Source organism: Marmota monax, unplaced genomic scaffold (assembly GCF_021218885.2).
Source record: "Marmota monax isolate L192 unplaced genomic scaffold, Marmota_monax_Labrador192_F-V1.1 WCK01_AAM20220418_F8-fsc00116, whole genome shotgun sequence".
In the NCBI taxonomy this organism is placed as follows: domain Eukaryota; kingdom Metazoa; phylum Chordata; class Mammalia; order Rodentia; family Sciuridae; genus Marmota; species Marmota monax.
In genome coordinates, this window is record NW_026695220.1 from 741,389 (window position 1) to 760,032 (window position 18,644).

At 38.5% G+C, this 18,644-nt stretch overlaps 1 protein-coding gene across 21 annotated transcripts in view; it reads right to left on the reverse strand.

The window, feature by feature from the left end:
• Positions 1-18,644, reverse strand: part of Dst (dystonin) — a 451,671-nt gene that overhangs the window by 189,180 nt on the left and 243,847 nt on the right. The window lies entirely within an intron of this gene.

The window sequence follows — 18,644 nt, forward strand, 5'->3', positions numbered from 1 at the left end:
TTAATGCAGATTACAAACCTACTGTGTGCCAGGCACTTCATGAGTACTGTTTTCCTTAGTCCTCATAACTTATTTAAACACTAAATATATTTCCCCATTTTACATATAAGAAAACTAAGTTTCAATCAGGTTAACAGATTTAAAAAGTTATTTGTGTCCAAAAACTTAACTATACCAAAACATCACAGTATTGGAAAATTCTACCTTCTTCTTTGCTAATCAGTTAAAAAAAAAAAAAAAATCCTTCAGCAAATGTTTTTTCCAAATGCAAACTGATCTGAAGTAAATCTATAAATTACTCTGCACTACCACCTGCTGAGCAGAATTTGAGCCAACAGGTATTCTGTGTGAAGAATAGAGAAAGAAATAGTATATTTTTAATTATATTATATAACAATTTGGCTGCAAATCTCTAATTTTCTCAAGAGTCTTGCTCAGCTTGTTCAACACAAAACTTTTCAACTGATTTCCCCTACATTTTTTTTTGTTTTCAATGTTTTTTAAGCTTCTTCCATCAAATAATAATATAATAACACTTGTGAGTGTTCATGATTTACATTTTCCAAGAGCATCACTTTGAAAAGGGTCCTCCTTGGCCTACTGATAATTACACTAAGGCACAAAGTGACTTTACCAGGAATTGCCAGTAACTCCAAAGCTGGGATTAATACCAACAACTGCTCCCTCAGTCAGAGCAAGATGCAGAGCCAAAAGATCAAGAATGTAAGAAGCAAGCCAGAATCAGGATGGGCAAGTAAGGAGACTGGAATCAAGGCGTAGGGAGGGAAAAATAATTCTATAACAGGAACAAAATCACTAGACCAGAGTCATGTGATATGCTTCTAGCTCTGACCACAAGTCCCATAGCTTTGGATAATTCATGCCAGGTCTGTGAGTCAACTTCCTCATCTATAAAATGAGGGAGTAGGAAGCAAAAGCAGATAACATTTAAGGCCCTTTTTGGTCTAAAGTCTTACTGAGACTGTAAACACAACACAGAACTCAGAGGTCAAAATACAGAGTCAAGCAACTTAAAGGGGCGGGGGGGGGGGGGAACAACTCCAGACTAAAGAGACCTTTTCATCTGGCAGTTTAAAATTAAAACAGGAAACCCATTATTCCTCCCAGCTGCCACAAGGGCCAGGGGCACAGCCAACCCAGGGAGCTGGGGCAGGCCGGCTGCAGCAGTTGAGCTCTTGCCAGCCTGGCAGCCCCTAGGACACCACTTGTTGAAGATGAGGGTGGGGCCATACACAGTCTCTGCCAGTGCACAGCAGAGGTAGCCATGCCCTGTACAGCTCAACTCCCGGCAGTGGACAAATGGCCAGGAGATAAAAGCAAAGTGTCTTAATCATCATTACTAGGAATTCATGCTAGTCTCTATAATAGGACAAAGCACTGTTTGTGTGAACACATTATATAGCATATATAAGAGCAATTTTTTTCATGTGAAGAAAACACCACTATTTTCTGCCCAACTTCTAAGAATATTCTAGTCTTAAAATTATGCTTTTGTGTCTTCCTGGCACCTCCTCTGCATTTACATCTCAGGTATTAATATGCTCAAGCTACTTAGCTGATTTAAGATTACTGCCTCCTGGCTTGTAAAATAATAAGGATAACAATTATTACACTGTGAGTGGGAATTCAACATCAGCACAATGTAATACCTGGTACACAGGAAATACATGCTTAATAGAAGATAGCTATTTCATTGTGGTGTTGTCATTCTTTTTGACAAATGGAAAAGCAAAAATTTGACTTCACTCCTCTTCCCCAAAAAAAGGAATAAAGCAGTTTTAAAATTTGTTGCCTCAAAAAAAAAAAAATCAAAATCTATGTAAACAAGGAAACTAGGAAATTGTGCATAAAATGTTGAGCCTCTATGCTAATATTTTTTTAATCTGGCCTACAAAATTAAAAAAGAAAGAGTTGAGCCTCTAAGTAAAATTTCACAACAGGTTCCTATCAGGTTTTACAAATTATAAAATCATTTCCTTTGGGGAACCTTACAATGGAAGAGCTATGCTGGAGTATTGACAGTGCTATTTAAAAAGGAGAGAAATAACTGGAGAGTTAAGGGGGCTGTTTTTTGCTGATTCTAGAACATTCCATGCCAGTCCAGTTATAAAAGTAATCATCTATTAACTAGGGAAGTCAGTAAATTTCAACCACGGGTACCAGTGTAAAAGCATTGAGCAATACAGAGAATACTCCATCCTCAAGAAAAGAAAGTTGTTCAGAGGTTTGACAATGGTTAAATATCAACCAAAACCATGCATTCTTATTAAATACATTTCCAATATGTGAATTTCAGATTATATATACTACTTCAGATAACACTATTTAAAAAGGTGTAACTTTAAAAAGCACATTTATTTTATGAACCAAGCTTTAACATAACAAAGACTCCATTTCAGCTTCCCCTGCTCTTGCCAATTAACCAAATGTCATCCTCACACAGTGATTTAAGGTGTTTTTAAAAAACAGACAACATTAGCTACTATCTGAGTATATCAGATTTTTCATGATACACTGCAAATAAAGCAAAAAGGAAAAATAAATTGAATGCTAAAAATTATAAGTCTACAGTTGTCATTCACAATCCCTGATCTGAAATGTGTGTGTTAGTGAAACAACCCAAGTCCTCCACCAAGGGCAGGTTGGGGACAGCTGACACTCAGGATGGACTGCAGGAAGTCATAGAGTACCTCCTTACAAAACCTGGAGCCAACACAGCAAAGGTCAGAGAGGGTTGCAGTTCCTATCACCCAGGGTCAAGTCTCACCTCCAATAGTTAACAGAATGAATGAGCACAGACTATTCACAAAATATTTCAAAAATTTATTTTCCCATCTTTGCAACTTAAACAATGAGATGATCATGTCTATCTTATTCGGTGGTTCTGAGGACTAGATGGAATAAGCACATAAAGTGCTCAGCACAGTACCTGACACAGAGAAAACTCTCCCAGCACCATTTTATTAGCACTATTTGCCCCTAAAAGCATCTCACCAACAATCTGTCAACCACCACCAAAAACAAAATACCTTATATCAGAGTTATTTCTGGAAACTTGAAGCCCTCATGCCTCACATCCAGGTCATGGTTGGCTACTACTCAAACCCAAGTTCTTCCTGTCACTGAGCCTGTCATGCCCATATTTCATTTGTATTTCATTTCCCCTGACCAGATTGCTATCATTCCCAAACCTTCCAAAAATACCCATCCCACAGTAAACAAAGTCTCTGGTATCTTCAGTACCTTACACTGCTTCTATCTCTCCAGAATCCCAGGTTCTCTCCACTACATTAACTGAAATTCCGCCAAGTCCCAGACTCTACCAGGCCAATAGGCAGCACAGGTATGCTTAACTCTGCAGAGATGCAAACCCAGTGGTTTTCAAACCATTGCCTATAGGTGCCAAGATCTCATTTTTCACATTACTGTAGGACACTCTTGCTCTACCACCTTTTTCCCCTCCTCAAAAATTATCCTGTGTCTCCCAAATGTTTGCCATCCGAAAGAGTATGTGCCTGCAAGCCCACACCCGTCTCCATCTGGCTCCCATCTTCAGTCCTTTGTCTCCTCTCCACTTCAGCCACTCATGCATCCACATCCTGGATATCATCATCTTGAACCAGAACAAGTTGCTCTCAGACACTGAACTATTGACAGCAACTTCTTGTTTTTCTAGCACTTTCATTCTCCAACTCTAGCTAAGCCAATCATCTGGCTTCAACATCATCTCACATTCCTCGCCCAGTTCTGTTCTAAACTGTGAGTTACAGGGGAAGAAAAGTAATTTTTGTCTTCAACCTTCATAAGTTCTTAATTGGAATAGAAATTCTTCGTTGGAATAGACCCATATAATAAGGCAGGTTAACAGGGAAAAACAAACAAGTTTATTGATATATATTTGAAGACCGGCAGGGACTCTGGGAGACCAGAATAAGCTACCCAGAAATATGAATTGCTGAGATGAACACAATTAAGAAAACATGTGCAGGAAAGCCCCCTGCCCTCCATTTACCTAAAAGCAGGATACAAAAAGTGTACTGCCTGCCCCACCTTTCTATCAATGATAAAAGATGAACTACTGAAGACAACTTTGCATGTCTGTGGGCCTGGAGATGGTTCTAGGATTCTACATGAACAGGCTTTATTGACTTGCCTCTACCTGCCCTTTGTTTGCCTTCCCCCGCTGCCACTCCTAGAGACTCAAAAGTTCTTTCCCCTTGTCACTTCTCTATAAATTTATTTTTCTTGGTTGAAGCTGGAATTCAAAGTCACCTCTTTGAGAACTACTCATTCTCTGTGTGTCTCCCGGGTATATGTGAAATACACATGTTAATGAATTTTTTTATTTTTCTCTTGTTCTGTCTGTCTGTTGTTTGTTCCAACTAAGAACTTAGGAGGTTGGTGGAAAAAACATTTTTCTTCTCCTAAGGAGCCCTCCCTCATCTTTACATCCTTCTCTGCCTGATACTATATGATCCACCATTTCAACCACTCTCATCAGTATCCTCAGCTCCCCGACGCTTTACCTGGGAGCCACTCAACCAAGATCTTTATCAAGGCAGCTGAGCATCTTCCTTGCTCCCACCCTAAACTATGAGGCTTGGAAACCATCTCAGAAAACCATCCTACAACACCATATGTTACCACCACAAATTCCAGGTCGGCAATCTTGGGTTGCCAATAAACAAGTCTCCCATTGATGTGAAATAATCACCTTTTCTTCTTCATAGAGAAAACAGCCCCATGAGCCAGGACTCCCTCACCTCCCTGTCCTGTTACACTCTTTGTCTCCATCTGACCTTTCTCCTCCAGTACACTTAATTATTTCACCTTCTGCTTCCTAGAGATCTTATTCTATCTATTATTCTCTTTCATCTCAGTCTTTCTTCTCCATATTTAAAATGCCCAAGTCTCTCCCATCCTAAAGTAAAAGTAAATAACCTTCAACTCAATTCCCTCTTATCTCTGTCCCTCTCTCAGGAAAGCTACCTAAAACAGTATTCTGTAATTTTTTTTTCTTTTTGTCTTTATTACATTCTCTTCTCTACCTGCTGTGATTTGGTTTCCATCCCCATCACTCCACTGAAACTGAGTAGAGATGACCAGACAAGAGAGTCTGGTAATTCTTGCTCATGACTATTTTCAGAGTTAGGAAGGAAATTAGTTTGCAAAACATAATTAAATTGATAGGTAGGGGAAAACAGAAGAGGTGAAAGATTGGGAGAAGTCATCTATCACCACCTCTTTCACAAACTCACTCATTCAACAAACACCTGTAAGCATATGCATGAACCATTAATGTTCATTGGTTACACAAATGTCTTCACAAAGCATAGGATGCAACCAGCAAGAAGAGTTCGTAGTTATTTGCCAATACCTCCATTTTCTAATCCTGATCTCTTCAAGGCACCTGTCCCTGGCAGTGATGCCACTCCTTTCTGGTTTTCCTCTGGTCTCTGGGCATTCCTTCTAGGTCTTCATTAGAGGCTCCTCTGGAGCACAACTTTAATGCTACCCTTCAGGCCTGGGCCTCAGTCCTCTCCTCTCAGTCCTCGATGATTTCCTCTACTACAATGCTTCCAACCATCCTTCACACTGATGACCCCTAGTCCCCATTTCATACACACTATCTTATCCCTAAACTCACCCCAATCCCCTAACCAACACTTTTATTGAAAGAGTAGAACTAACCACTTAAGTGAGCCAGATGCTGCTTTAAGCACTTCACAAATACCAACAGATCAGTGCTCAAAGAGGGCACTCTTAAACTGTGCTATATCTTACCTTTCCAAATTCAACATATCAAAAACTGACGTTTTCTTTCTCTTTCTTGCTCCTTTGACTATATTCCTAGCTCAGCCCCATCATTTACCCAGCTTCCCTCACATCAAAAATTCCTGAAGTCATCCTCGATGCAGTTCATTCTGTATGCCCACACTCACTGGTCACAGTCCTATGCAGCCTCCTTCCCCCTAACACCCTCCCTTTGAAACTCCTCAGTCTAGCACAATGAACTACTTCTTTCTCTACGCCAATGTATTTCCACAGGACACTACCATGTATATGAGCCATCCCTACCCAGAGAATGCACTGACCTTCTAGCCCTTCTCCATGAGCTGAGTACACCTGCAGAGTCTGGGTGTGGTGCCTGCCACCCACCCTGTGCATACTGCTTTACAGAAGTATGCACTGTGTGCTACTTTTGTTTCTTGATAAATCTTTCCCCCCTCTAGCATATGAGCAACATACAAAGATAAACAATGTCTTATTCACTTAAGTATTATAGTGCCTGGCACATGACACTCAGCAAATACCCAATGAACAAAAGACTTTGTGACTGAGTCAGACACTTTAGGGATTTGCATTAATTCATTCAGGCAACCAGGATCTTCTTGATCACTTCTACTTTATCATATGTTTCAAGGTCCCACATGAGAGGCTTTACTACCTCTGTAGGTTGTAACCCCCAACCAACAGAACTGATCAACCTATAAAAATGTCACTTAACCAAGTAGGGTTTATCTGCTTCTCATTTACACAATAAAAATGACACATCTGACAACATTTTTCAAGAAATTTATCTTAGCTGGGGATGTAGCTCAGTGGTAGAATGCTTGCCTAGCATAAGCAAAAGCCTGAGCTCAATCCCCAGGATTACAAACAAAAACAAAAATGAAACAAATTTTATCATGACATTGTAAAAACAACCAAACTCCAGCAGTTGTTTTCTAAATTCAAGGAGAATATAATAGGGAAGCCAACGACCTGAACAAGTCCAAAGTAAACATGAATGTCAATCACAATTTAATAGTTATGACAGGCCTCAAAAGACGCTGGCCTGGCCAAAGCTTCTGCCTTCTTCTAGAACTGAGTTTCAATGTCAATGAATGTCTCAGGGTATGATCATGAGGGTTCTGACCTGAGAGCTGAATGGACTACTGGAAAGTGGGACCTAGTTGCAGGAAGTAGGTCACAGGAGCATACAGTGTGTGCCATTCTGGCTTTTACTCCAGGAGGAATAAGCTTCCCCATGAATTCAAGTGACATCAAGATTTGGCCTATGCTATGGATAAATAGCAATAAGCATGTGACAGTTGTGGTGTTCTGTGTTAAAATGCTTTAAATAGCTCAATAATTGCATGTATTCCTTTTTACATTTATAAGATTCCAAACTTAGATTAGGAATGAAAGTCTTCAGAATTTTTATGTCAAGGCCAAATATTTTCCAGAGCCCTGACTGAAGCTAGTTTCCAAAGCACAGCCCTGGGTTACAAAAGATCCTCATAAGGCATTCTCATAAACTCCCTGGACATGTTACAATGTAGTTTTCCAAATACAGGTCCTAAACATATTATTTCTATTGGTAATAAAACAAATTTAACCCATTTGATAGGAGGACCATAAACTCATTTGGATTAGACATGTGGCTGGTAACCATATTTTTAACATTTTAATTTTGAGCCCTCTGGGCATAAAAAAGAATCCTGATACCCAAAATATAGTTATTTTCATAGTTCAGGATGCCAGGCTTTGAGAATAAAGGAGTTACCACCTCTATTTTACCTCTTCACTCCATTTATAAGCAAGCTCAAAAACTGAAATTAAAAATGCTGAAAACTAGCCTCAACCTTAAAAAAAGATTGATTCCAACAACCCTCACACTCTTTCCCACATTTGCTTCTCCTTTTCCCACTTCAACTCCACCCTTACACACAACATTGATACTTCATTCTATATTATTGCTTCTCCCTCTCAGCAGAGCTGAGATGACATCCAATGTTCAAAACATCAATAACTGGAATTAAATAGGTACAGAGGACTCCAGGTGAGGCTCTGGATAAGCAGTAAACAGAAGGAAAGAACCTGACCCCAATTCACACAGTTACAACTGTGGATTCCCCAGACACATGAACACTCCTGAACAGTCAGGGTTGTGGATAATGAACTGTTAGCCTTTTCACAGTGCAGGCCTGACTAAGTACCTCAGAGAGTGTGGTCAGGCAATGTGAACCACAGTCTCAATAAATGGCTAAAGGATGCAGTAAACACCTAAGAACAAGAACAACCTGTTAACTCTCCCTAGATTTTTTCAGGGAGAAGAGAATCTTATTTCCCCACTTCCTCTTTCCCACCAACAACTTGAGTTGAGGCAACTATTATCTCTAGTCTAGATTACTGTCTCTATTCTCCAATGTCAATACCAATAGCATGTTTTAAAATATAGTCCTGATAGGCTTACAATGACACTGGGCTCAAGAGAGCTTCCACCTTCTTCTGAACAAAGCCTCAGTGTCTGGATTAGTAACAGCCCCCTAACTAGTCTCACTATACTAAGTCTTGCCCTACTCACATTCCCAGTCCAGTTCATCCTTTACTCTGCAGCCACAGTAATCTCATTAAGATTTGGTAGATCTCTCCAGACCCAAGCCATTCCTCTTCTATGATCAAACCATGTGAACATCAAGCTGTATCCACCACATGCTCCCTCTTTCCTACCTCTTCCCTTAAAATATTTCTCCATTTAGGACACTCTCTCCATACTCAGTTCAACACAGCATCTATTAGGTGATCAATAGTATCTGCTAAATAAGAAGGATGGAAGGGAGAGAAAGAAAATAAGGAAGTAATTAAAAGAAAAAAGTGAGAAAGATCAGAAACATGTTCCACGTTTTCATTGGTATTAACCTGTCATGTAAACCTGGTCATTTTAGAAAATTAACCAGGCATGGTAGTGCACACCTATAATCCCGCAACTAGGGAGCCTGAGGCAGGAGGATCACAAGTGTAAAAAGCCAGCCTTGGCAACTTAGTGAGGACCTAAGCAACTTAGTGAGACCCTGTCTCGAAATTAAAAATAAAAAGGGCTGGAGATGTGGCTCACTGGTTAAGTGCCCCTGGTACCAAAGATATATAAATAGATTGATGGCAATTGTTTTCATTTTCCAATAATAACAATACACTGACCACTGCACAAAAGTATTCAGCAGGAAGAAAGCCCAAAGACCACTCAGTGATAACCCAATATCAAGGAGGGAAGCTGAATTTCACCAAAATTGTTTCTCTTAAAAAAAAAAAAAACACACACACACAATATGTAAACCTGGAGATGTCCTGTCAATGGAAAAAAAAAGTCAATATATTCCACAGTGCTCTGATTTCACTCACAGTCTACTGCTAAATGACCCACTTACTATGAAGTGAGTTGCAACAGCCTCACCATGTAAGTCAGCTGAATCTGTAAATGTGAAGTCCTAAGAGCAAAGTCAATGCCACCAGACAACTGGGCAACAGGAACACACTATTTTTATAGATGCTGTCATGCTTATGGCATGCAGTGAGAATACAAGAACAGCAGACTCTAAAGTTGACTCAGATACTCCGTGAGAGTTTATTCACATTTATCTTATTTTAATTATTTTGCAGTACTAGGGATTGAACTCAGGATCTTGCACATGCTAGACAAGTGCTCTACCATTGAGCCACATCCCCAGCCCCTCTTTACCTTTTTAAAAACAAAAATGAATTTCTTTAACATAATGCAAATATTGCAAATTTTCTTTAAAAATTTTTTAATTACTTAAAAATTTTATCAATAAATGTTATTCACCACATCAATAGACTTAAAAATAAGAACCATATGATCATCTCGATAGATGCGGAAAAAGCATTCGACAAAGTACAGCATCCCTTTATGTTCAAAACTCTAGAAAAACTAGGGATAACAGGAACATACCTCAATATTGTAAAAGCAATCTATGCTAAGCCTCAGGCTAGCATCATTCTGAATGGAGAAAAATTGAAGGCATTCCCTCTAAAATCTGGAACAAGACAGGGATGCCCTCTCTCACCACTTCTGTTCAACATAGTTCTCGAAACACTGGCCAGAGCAATTAGACAGACAAAAGAAATTAAAGGCATAAAAATAGGAAAAGAAGAACTTAAATTATCACTATTTGCAGATGACATGATTCTATACCTAGCAGACCCAAAAGGCTCTACAAAGAAACTATTAGAGCTAATAAATGAATTCAGCAAAGTGGCAGGCTATAAAATCAACACGCATAAATCAAAGGCATTCCTGTATATCAGCGACAAATCCTCTGAAATGGAAATGAGGACAACCACTCCATTCACAATATCTTCAAAAAAAATAAAATACTTGGGAATCAACCTAACAAAAGAGGTGAAAGACTTATACAATGAAAACTACAGAACCCTAAAGAGAGAAATAGAAGAAGATCTTAGAAGATGGAAAAATATACCCTGTTCATGGATAGGCAGAACTAACATCATCAAAATGGCGATATTACCAAAAGTTCTCTATAGGTTTAATGCAATCCCAATCAAAATCCCACCGGCATTTCTTGTAGAAATAGAGAAAGCAATCATGAAATTCATATGGAAAAAGAAAAGACCCAGAATAGCAAAAACAATGCTAAGCAGGAAGTGTGAATCAGGCGGTATAGCGATACCAGACTTCAAACTATACTACAGAGCAATAGTAACAAAAACAGCATGGTACTGGTACCAAAACAGGCGGGTGGACCAATGGTACAGAATAGAGGACACAGAAACCAATCCACAAAACTACAACTATCTTATATTTGATAAAGGGGCTAAAAGCATGCAATGGAGGAAGGATAGCATCTTCAACAAATGGTGCTGGGAAAACTGGAAATCCATATGCAACAAAATGAAACTGAATCCCTTTCTCTCGCCATGCACAAAAGTGAATTCAAAATGGATCAAGGAGCTTGATATCAAATCAGAGACACGCCGTCTGATAGAAGAAAAAGTTGGCTACGATCTACAGTCGGTGGGGCCGGGCTCCAAATTCCTCAATAGGACACCCATAGCACAAAAGTTAATAACTAGAATCAACAAATGGGACTTACTCAAACTAAAAAGTTTTTTCTCAGCTAAAGATACAATAAGAGAGGTAAATAGAGAGCCTACATCCTGGGAACAAATCTTTACTCCTCACACTTCAGATAGAGCCCTAATATCCAGAGTATACAAAGAACTCAAAAAATTAGACAATAAGAGAACAAACAACCCTATCAACAAATGGGCCAAGGACCTGAACAGACACTTCTCAGAGGAGGACATACAATCAATCAACAAGTACATGAAAAAATGCTCACCATCTCTAGCAGTCAGAGAAATTCAAATCAAAACCACCCTAAGATACCATCTCACTCCAGTTAGATTGGCAGCCATTATGAAGTCAAACAACAACAAGTGCTGGCGAGGATGTGGGGAAAGGGGTACACTTGTACATTGCTGGTGGGACTGAAAATTGGTGCAGCCAATTTGGAAAGCAGTATGGAGATTTCTTGGAAAGCTGGGAATGGAGCCACCATTTGACCCCGCTATTCCCCTTCTTGGTCTATTCCCTAAAGACCTAAAAAGAGCATGCTACAGGGACACTGCTACATCGATGTTCATAGCAGCACAATTCACAATTGCAAGACTGTGGAACCAACCTAGATGCCCTTCAAGAGATGAATGGATAAAAAAAATGTGGCATTTATACACAATGGAGTATTACTCTGCATTAAAAAATGACAAAATCATAGAATTTACAGGGAAATGGATGGCATTAGAGCAGATTATGCTAAGTGAAGCTAGCCAATCCCTAAAAAACAAATGCCAAATGTCTTCTTTGATATAAGGAGAGTAACTAAGAACAGAGTAGGGTCGAAGAGCAGAAGAAGATTAACATTAAACAGGGATGAGAGGTGGGAGGGAAAGGGAGAGAGAAGGGAAATTGCATGGAAATGGAAGGAGACCCTCAGAGTTATACAAAAGTACATACAAGAAGAAGTGAGGGGAAAGGGAAAAATAATACAAGGGGGACAAATGAATGTCAGTAGAGGGGGCAGAGAGAGAAGAGGGGAGGGGAGGGGAGGGGAGGGGGGAATAGTAGAGGATAGGAAAGGCAGCAGAACACAACAGACCCTAGTATGGCAATACGTAAATCAATGGATGTGTAACTGATGTGATTCTGCAATCTGTATATGGGGTAAAAATGGGAGCTCATAACCCACTTGAATCAAAGTGTGAAATATGATATATCAAGAACTATGTAATGTTTTGAACAACCAACAATAAAAAATTTAAAAAAAAATAAAAAATTTTATCAAAATTACCATTTAAATAATTTATGTGCAATAGTTCTGAAGTTAAAATAACTAAGTAGTAAGATATTCCACTTAGAGAAGGCTATAAAAAGTAAAGACCAAAAGTCATGGGAATCCAAATCGAAAGGAAGCAGGGCCATTTGATGGACTCATTCATTTTACTGGTGAACAAGCTGAGACAAAAAGAAGTGATGTGATGTGCCAAAGGTCGCACAGCATGCTAGTAGGCAGCTTAGGTCATGAAGCTAGGTCTTTAGTTCCAATTCAGAATCTCTGAGAGTAAAATTTCTCCTTCACATAAATGAGAAAAAGGGGGGGGGGACTATTTTTACAACCAAGACTGATTTCCCCTCTATGTCAGTAGCCACATTGGATGCCACCAACTCAGTTTCCTTCCAGTGCACCCACAGCTGGGAAATGGCAGCACAGGCACAGATCTGAGAGGGCATCCCCCAGCTCTGCCTCATCCCTAACAGTCAATTAAGCCCCTTTTTCACTGAAGCAGCTCAGCCTGTGTGTGTATAGAGCAGCTGATATGCAGGACATTCTCACATTTTCAGCGGAAGACATGTATCTCTCACATAAACTGGATGTCAAGGTTCATAAACAATTTCCCCACCAAGCTAGGTGCAGTGGCATGCCTATAGCCCCAGATACTCAGAAGCCTGGGGAAGGAAAACAACCCAACACCCAGAGTTCAAGGTCAGCCTAGACAACATAGCAAGGCTGTGTTTTATTAAAAAAAAAAAAAAAAAAATCCCCACTAGACTAGTCACAGCTCTGTTACTGACAGCCTCTTCCCCCTCAGAATTGCAGATTGGCTTCTGGCCTTATATTCTCTTTCCTCTCCTATATCCGAGATATTCTCATTAATGCCTTTGAAATGAACCCACAGTAAGGTGTAAATAATCAAAAGCAGCTTCAAGAATTGGCTCTTCCAACAGGTATTTCTGTTTGAACAAGTTGACAGTTTTAAGCCAACCTTGGAATTTGAGAAAGATGGTCAGCACATTGACTGACACATAGTGGGTGTTCACTAAATATTTGCTGAAGAAATTAGTGAGAGGAGGTAGGATGGGGGTTGGGGAGAAGCTGGCAGCTGAATCTGCTTATGCAGAATGCTTTATGACCAGAGAAAGCAAGAAGTGTACTGGAAAGTTTTGAAAACTCACAGAGCTCTTCTTTCAGAGGGTGACTACAGGTGTTTTATCTTTTCCACAGAAGAAGACAGTAATAGGATAAAGATTATAAAGCACTTCTCAGTCTCTTATGTCTACTCCACATATAAAATCCCATTTAATTCTCACAACAAGAAACCATCCAATTTTACAGATGTGAATAAGATGACCTGGGTTAAAATTAAGTATTCTTATGCCACCCCTCATCAGTGCTCTTTCCTCTATTTCACTAAACCTACAACAGTTTCCTACAACATTCTGGAAGGAGCTTTATCCATCAATGAACCACCTCATTCTATAGAAGCAGAACCAGACTTGGGAAACGCAACAGATGTAGAAATGATAGGCAGCCGATTAATCTTCTGTGCAGAACACAGAATCCTTATCAATTTAGAGCATAAGATACAAAAATGCTATTGAATGAAAATTCAATTCCTTCTTGCTTTTATTAAAATAAAAATTAAGATTATATTCTAGGGGGCTGGGGATATAGTTCAGTTGGTACAGTACCTCACATGCACAAGGCCCTGGGTTCAATCCCCAGCACCAGAACAGTGCCTACCCCACAGTGAAGGAGGTAACTAAGAAGGGGACTATGACTGCTTACTCTTTGATTCTTAACATGTGACATTACAGTCAGGGAAAATTGAATTCCATATTGAATTTGTCAACACAGGCAAATATTTCTTAGCCAAGATGCTTGTGTCCAAGAACCATTTCTCCCAAAATGTTTTTAACTATTTTGGCAGAAATAAATGTAATCAACACATTTTAAGTGTCTGCTTCCAAGCTTCAAAAAAAGTGTAAAATTGCTCCAAAAAAATATTTTTAACTGCAACCATGGCTCAAACATTTTGAAAATTCTGACTTGGTACAAACTCTCTGCAGGAGAGGAAAGATTTCAATAAAGGGTCAAGCCATGAAAAAGTTGGTAAAGATTAACTGCTAATGCTCTAAACTGATGACTACATTGAGCAAATTCTCTATTCCTTATTCAAACAGAGAGAAACCCCAACATAAAAATTACTACCTTTTTTGTAGAGCAAAGGATTTAAAACTTCTGTAGGTCCTTCATTTAATTTAAAAAACAGAAGCATTAGAATATTGAAATGGACCTCAATTCTAAACTGTTATTTTAAAGCTAGATTTTTAAAAACTAGTTGTGAAATCTAAATGACAAGAAACTAGTCAAAAATCAATGAATTCATTTGTATTTTTTCAAAAGAGATCAAATTGTTCAGATAGAAATAAACTAGTCAATTATACAATGAATTACCTTTGTCTTCCAAGATCTGTGGAGCAAAACTATCATATGAAAGGAAAAGCATTTAAATTTTATCCAAGTCCTTGAATTCTCAATATGAATTCTATTGTCTAAGCTTCATATTTTCAGAGAAACAATAATGAATAAACATAATTCAGAGCAATTGAGTATTAATGCATTATTCTCTTCTAAGATGGTTAATAAAAATTTTTAAGTTTTTAATATAATAATTAATAAAATAAAAATACTCAATTCTTCATTACTAAAAATACTGATGATATAATTTTTTACAATATCCATACTCCTCATTTCTCATCTTTCTTTAGGTCACTGCACTATTAATTGGCAATTCACCAGAGAATGGAAAGAAACATGGAAGTAGCTTCCTTCTTTAATATGGTCATATGGTTTTGTGGGAAGTTAAAATTCATCACCATCTCAGAAACCTAATTTTTAGGAACCTAGGTTTACAGCCCTGGTCCTGTCATTTGTTCTGAACAAACAGCAGGCTATAATGCACATGGCTGTTTTACTTAACTCTAAGTGCTCAGTTTGGGTTCAATATATAATACATAATAAATTTCTGACACAGAAATACAGGAAGAGATGGAGAGAAGAAGTGAAATAAATGAACAAACAAAAAATCTCATGCTTATGTACTTGGGTTCATGAACATTTAAAGCTGAAAAAGATGTATGTGGGAAAAGGAGGTTCATAGTTCAACTTGGTAGACAACTTGGGGCAAATCCAAGCTCCATTACTTGCTAGTTAAGTGAGCTGAGCAATTTATTTAACTTTCCTGAGCCTCAATTTCCTCATCCATAATGATAAATCTAAAAAAGAACCACTTCATAGGCCTGCTCTGGAAGATAAGTAATGTAATGGGGAAGTGACTAGTATATTACAGATTTCAAAAAACACCATCAGTCATAGAATCATGATCTGGTCCAAAATCCTTCTCTAGAACTAGAGAAATGAACTGTTAAGTCACACTGCTTTCTGATAGCAAAGCTTGACTATAAAAAACTCAGATCACTTGCCTTGTAGGGCCATTATCCACTACTTATCAGACAATCTACACTGAGAAGAAAATGAAACAGCAAATGCTAAAAGGGAAAGCAGATTCTCAAAATTTTGTGTCATCATTACCCTAGGTACATGTATAAGATATGAATGGTGCAAAAATACTTTGTGTACAATCAGTGTCTTTAAAAATTATGCTCTATATGTGTAATATAAAATGAATTGCATTGTGCCATCATAATTAACCAATTAGAATTAACAAACAAATCAATAAAAAAAACGATCTATATATGTATATGCCAACATATACAACACTCTCTCCCTGCCAGGAACTATTCTGATGAAGTTAAATCTGGGGTAGGATGTTTTCAATAAACATTTCAGATGATTCCCCTGCAAGGACTCTGGTCCAAACTCGAAGAAGAGCCATAGACTAAGAATAGCAAAAAGCTTTCCATCCCACCTGTAGAGTTCCAGCCTGATCTACTATATTAGAATCACTGGGAATGACATAAATGCACCTATATGGTTTGCAATTAACGAAGATTATTCTTACATGTGCTCAGATTAGAGATTCCCTGGCCTATAAGTAGAGAATTCAACTATCTTTGCTGACATCAACCTGACAAGACTGGGAAGAGGCAGAATTTGTGAAATTAAAAAAAGGGGGGAAAAAAGAATGCTTTATGGAAAGAGCTCAAGGGAAAAAGTAGGAGACCCTGTCATAAGGTATGAGAAGCATGTATTATATAAACCAGGGAATCCCTGAGTCCAGCCCCAATGTCCCCAAAGATAATCTACTCTCTGTCACCACTGTTTATGACATTCATCTTTCACAGACAATCCTATAAACATCAAATCCTGCTCTGATCTCTTCTTAGCAATCTCCTTCAGAATTTTTTCCCCCTAAGACATAAGGCTTTGCTATGTTGCCCAGGCTGGGGGGCAGGTGTGATCCCACTAATGATCAGCACATGAGTTATGATCTGCTACATCTCTGAACTGGGCCAGTTCACCCCTCCTCATGCTGAATTTAGAATGGACACCCCATCAGCATGGAGCATTACAGTCCCAAATTCCTGGGCCCATGCAATCTTCCTACCTCAGTCTCCCATTAGCTGGGACTACTGTTACACCCAAGCAGAAATTCTTTTTTTTTTTTTTTTTTTTTTGGTCCCTTTTTCAGTCTCCTGGTCAATGTCACCTCCTTAGATGTCTTTTTTTTTAATTATTTTATTTGTTTTAATTAGTTTCACATGTCAGTACAATGATCTTGACATATCATACATTTGAATCAGATGGGGTATAATTTCTCATTTTTCTGAGTGTACACATTACAGAATCATATTGGTCATACAGTCACGTATATATATATACAGCAATAATAATGTCTATTTTATTCAAGCAGAAATTCTTTGACAATTGAATGAAACAGATGTCATGCTACCATTAACACAACTAATCCTATTTACTATAGTCCTTCAGGACTTACTTAATACCTGTGAGTTTCTATTTCTTCATTCTATATAAGAAGACCTATCAATTTGGCCTATTTCATACAGTTATTGGGATGATCCTAAGACATAATGTGTCTGCTTTTAATTTTACCAATTAAAAGAAGCATACAAATCTAAGATACTCCCCCTTTTTTTTTCTTATTTACTCACCTACTTATCCTAATACATATGTAGCATGCTTATGAGATTTATATTCATCTGGCATGCAAAGAAGGGCCAGCTGCTTGGCCTCAGAGCCCCAGAGCCTGGAGGGCCACTCTAGGTCAGCCTATTATAAGGATTTAAAGAGGAGGTACACTGGTCATCCGTACTGAGATTGACTAATGTCACAGGACTCAAGAAGTTCAAGTCAGGTTAAGATGAGCTCAAAGAATCGTACATTATCCACTTGGAAATTAACTCACATGTCATCAAGCCCAACCAAGCATACAACTAAGAGGAAGAATGGATCAAATAGGGAAGACATAAAAAAGTATGTGAAAGGAATAAACGAGTGTTGGCTAACCATTTCTGGAACTGAACACTAATGAAGGGGTTGGGAGCTCTCCACTGAATCTAATTTTCCAGTGAAAAGTGTGGAATCCAATGTAAAATAAAAGAGTTCTGTGGAAAGTTCTAAGCAGAGACAATTAAGCAGAGTCAAACACCTCCAAGGAAACAGAAAGAATGCTCCAACAGCAACAGCTGAACTGTTGGGTCTGGCTCTTTGTATGCCACAGAATAGTCTTCATCTGCACTGCAGGGAAGTGAGATGTCAAACTCCTCAGATAAAATAATGACTCTCCCACTCAACTCTGACCTAACAGAAGCCAGGCTTTGTTAAGTACCTCCAAATCAATGCTTAACAATTCTGATGGCAGGTTTATGACTTATGTTCACACAGATTTTCCTCAAGTTTCAAAATCACTGGTTACACAAATTACAAATGAGCAATATCCTAGGCCTGAGGATAAGACTAAAAAACGGAGGGGGGGGCACTCATATACCACTTGGGAAACAGATTTTAAGAAATTGAAAAAAGCATACTACTAACTTGAAGCCAAATTATGCAAAAAGCAGTTGGAAAATGTGAAAGTAAACCAAGGGCTTACATTCATAAACATAACAGCCAAAAAAAAAAAAATTCTTTTTGCACCAGCCTTTATTCCAGACCTACACAGAGAATGACAGACTGGAGGCTTTCTATTTAAAATGCCACCACTGTAAAATGTAAACAGAAGTGATGACATAATAATGGCAAGGTGTGTGGTGTGTACAAACTGGGACACCTTCAGGAGAACTCACCAGCCAAGGTCAAGGATGACTGTGCACACTAACCCTGATAACACCTCATTCTATCACTGTGCAAATAAATGATTTCTGCCCAATGATACAATGACCTGCCCAGAAATGTTGAACATTACAAATATCACTTACATCCAGATGTTTTGATTAAAAGATAAAGTTAGGAATCGCTTAAAGAAAAAGCTATCAACTCCCAACTGGTAACATGGCAAAG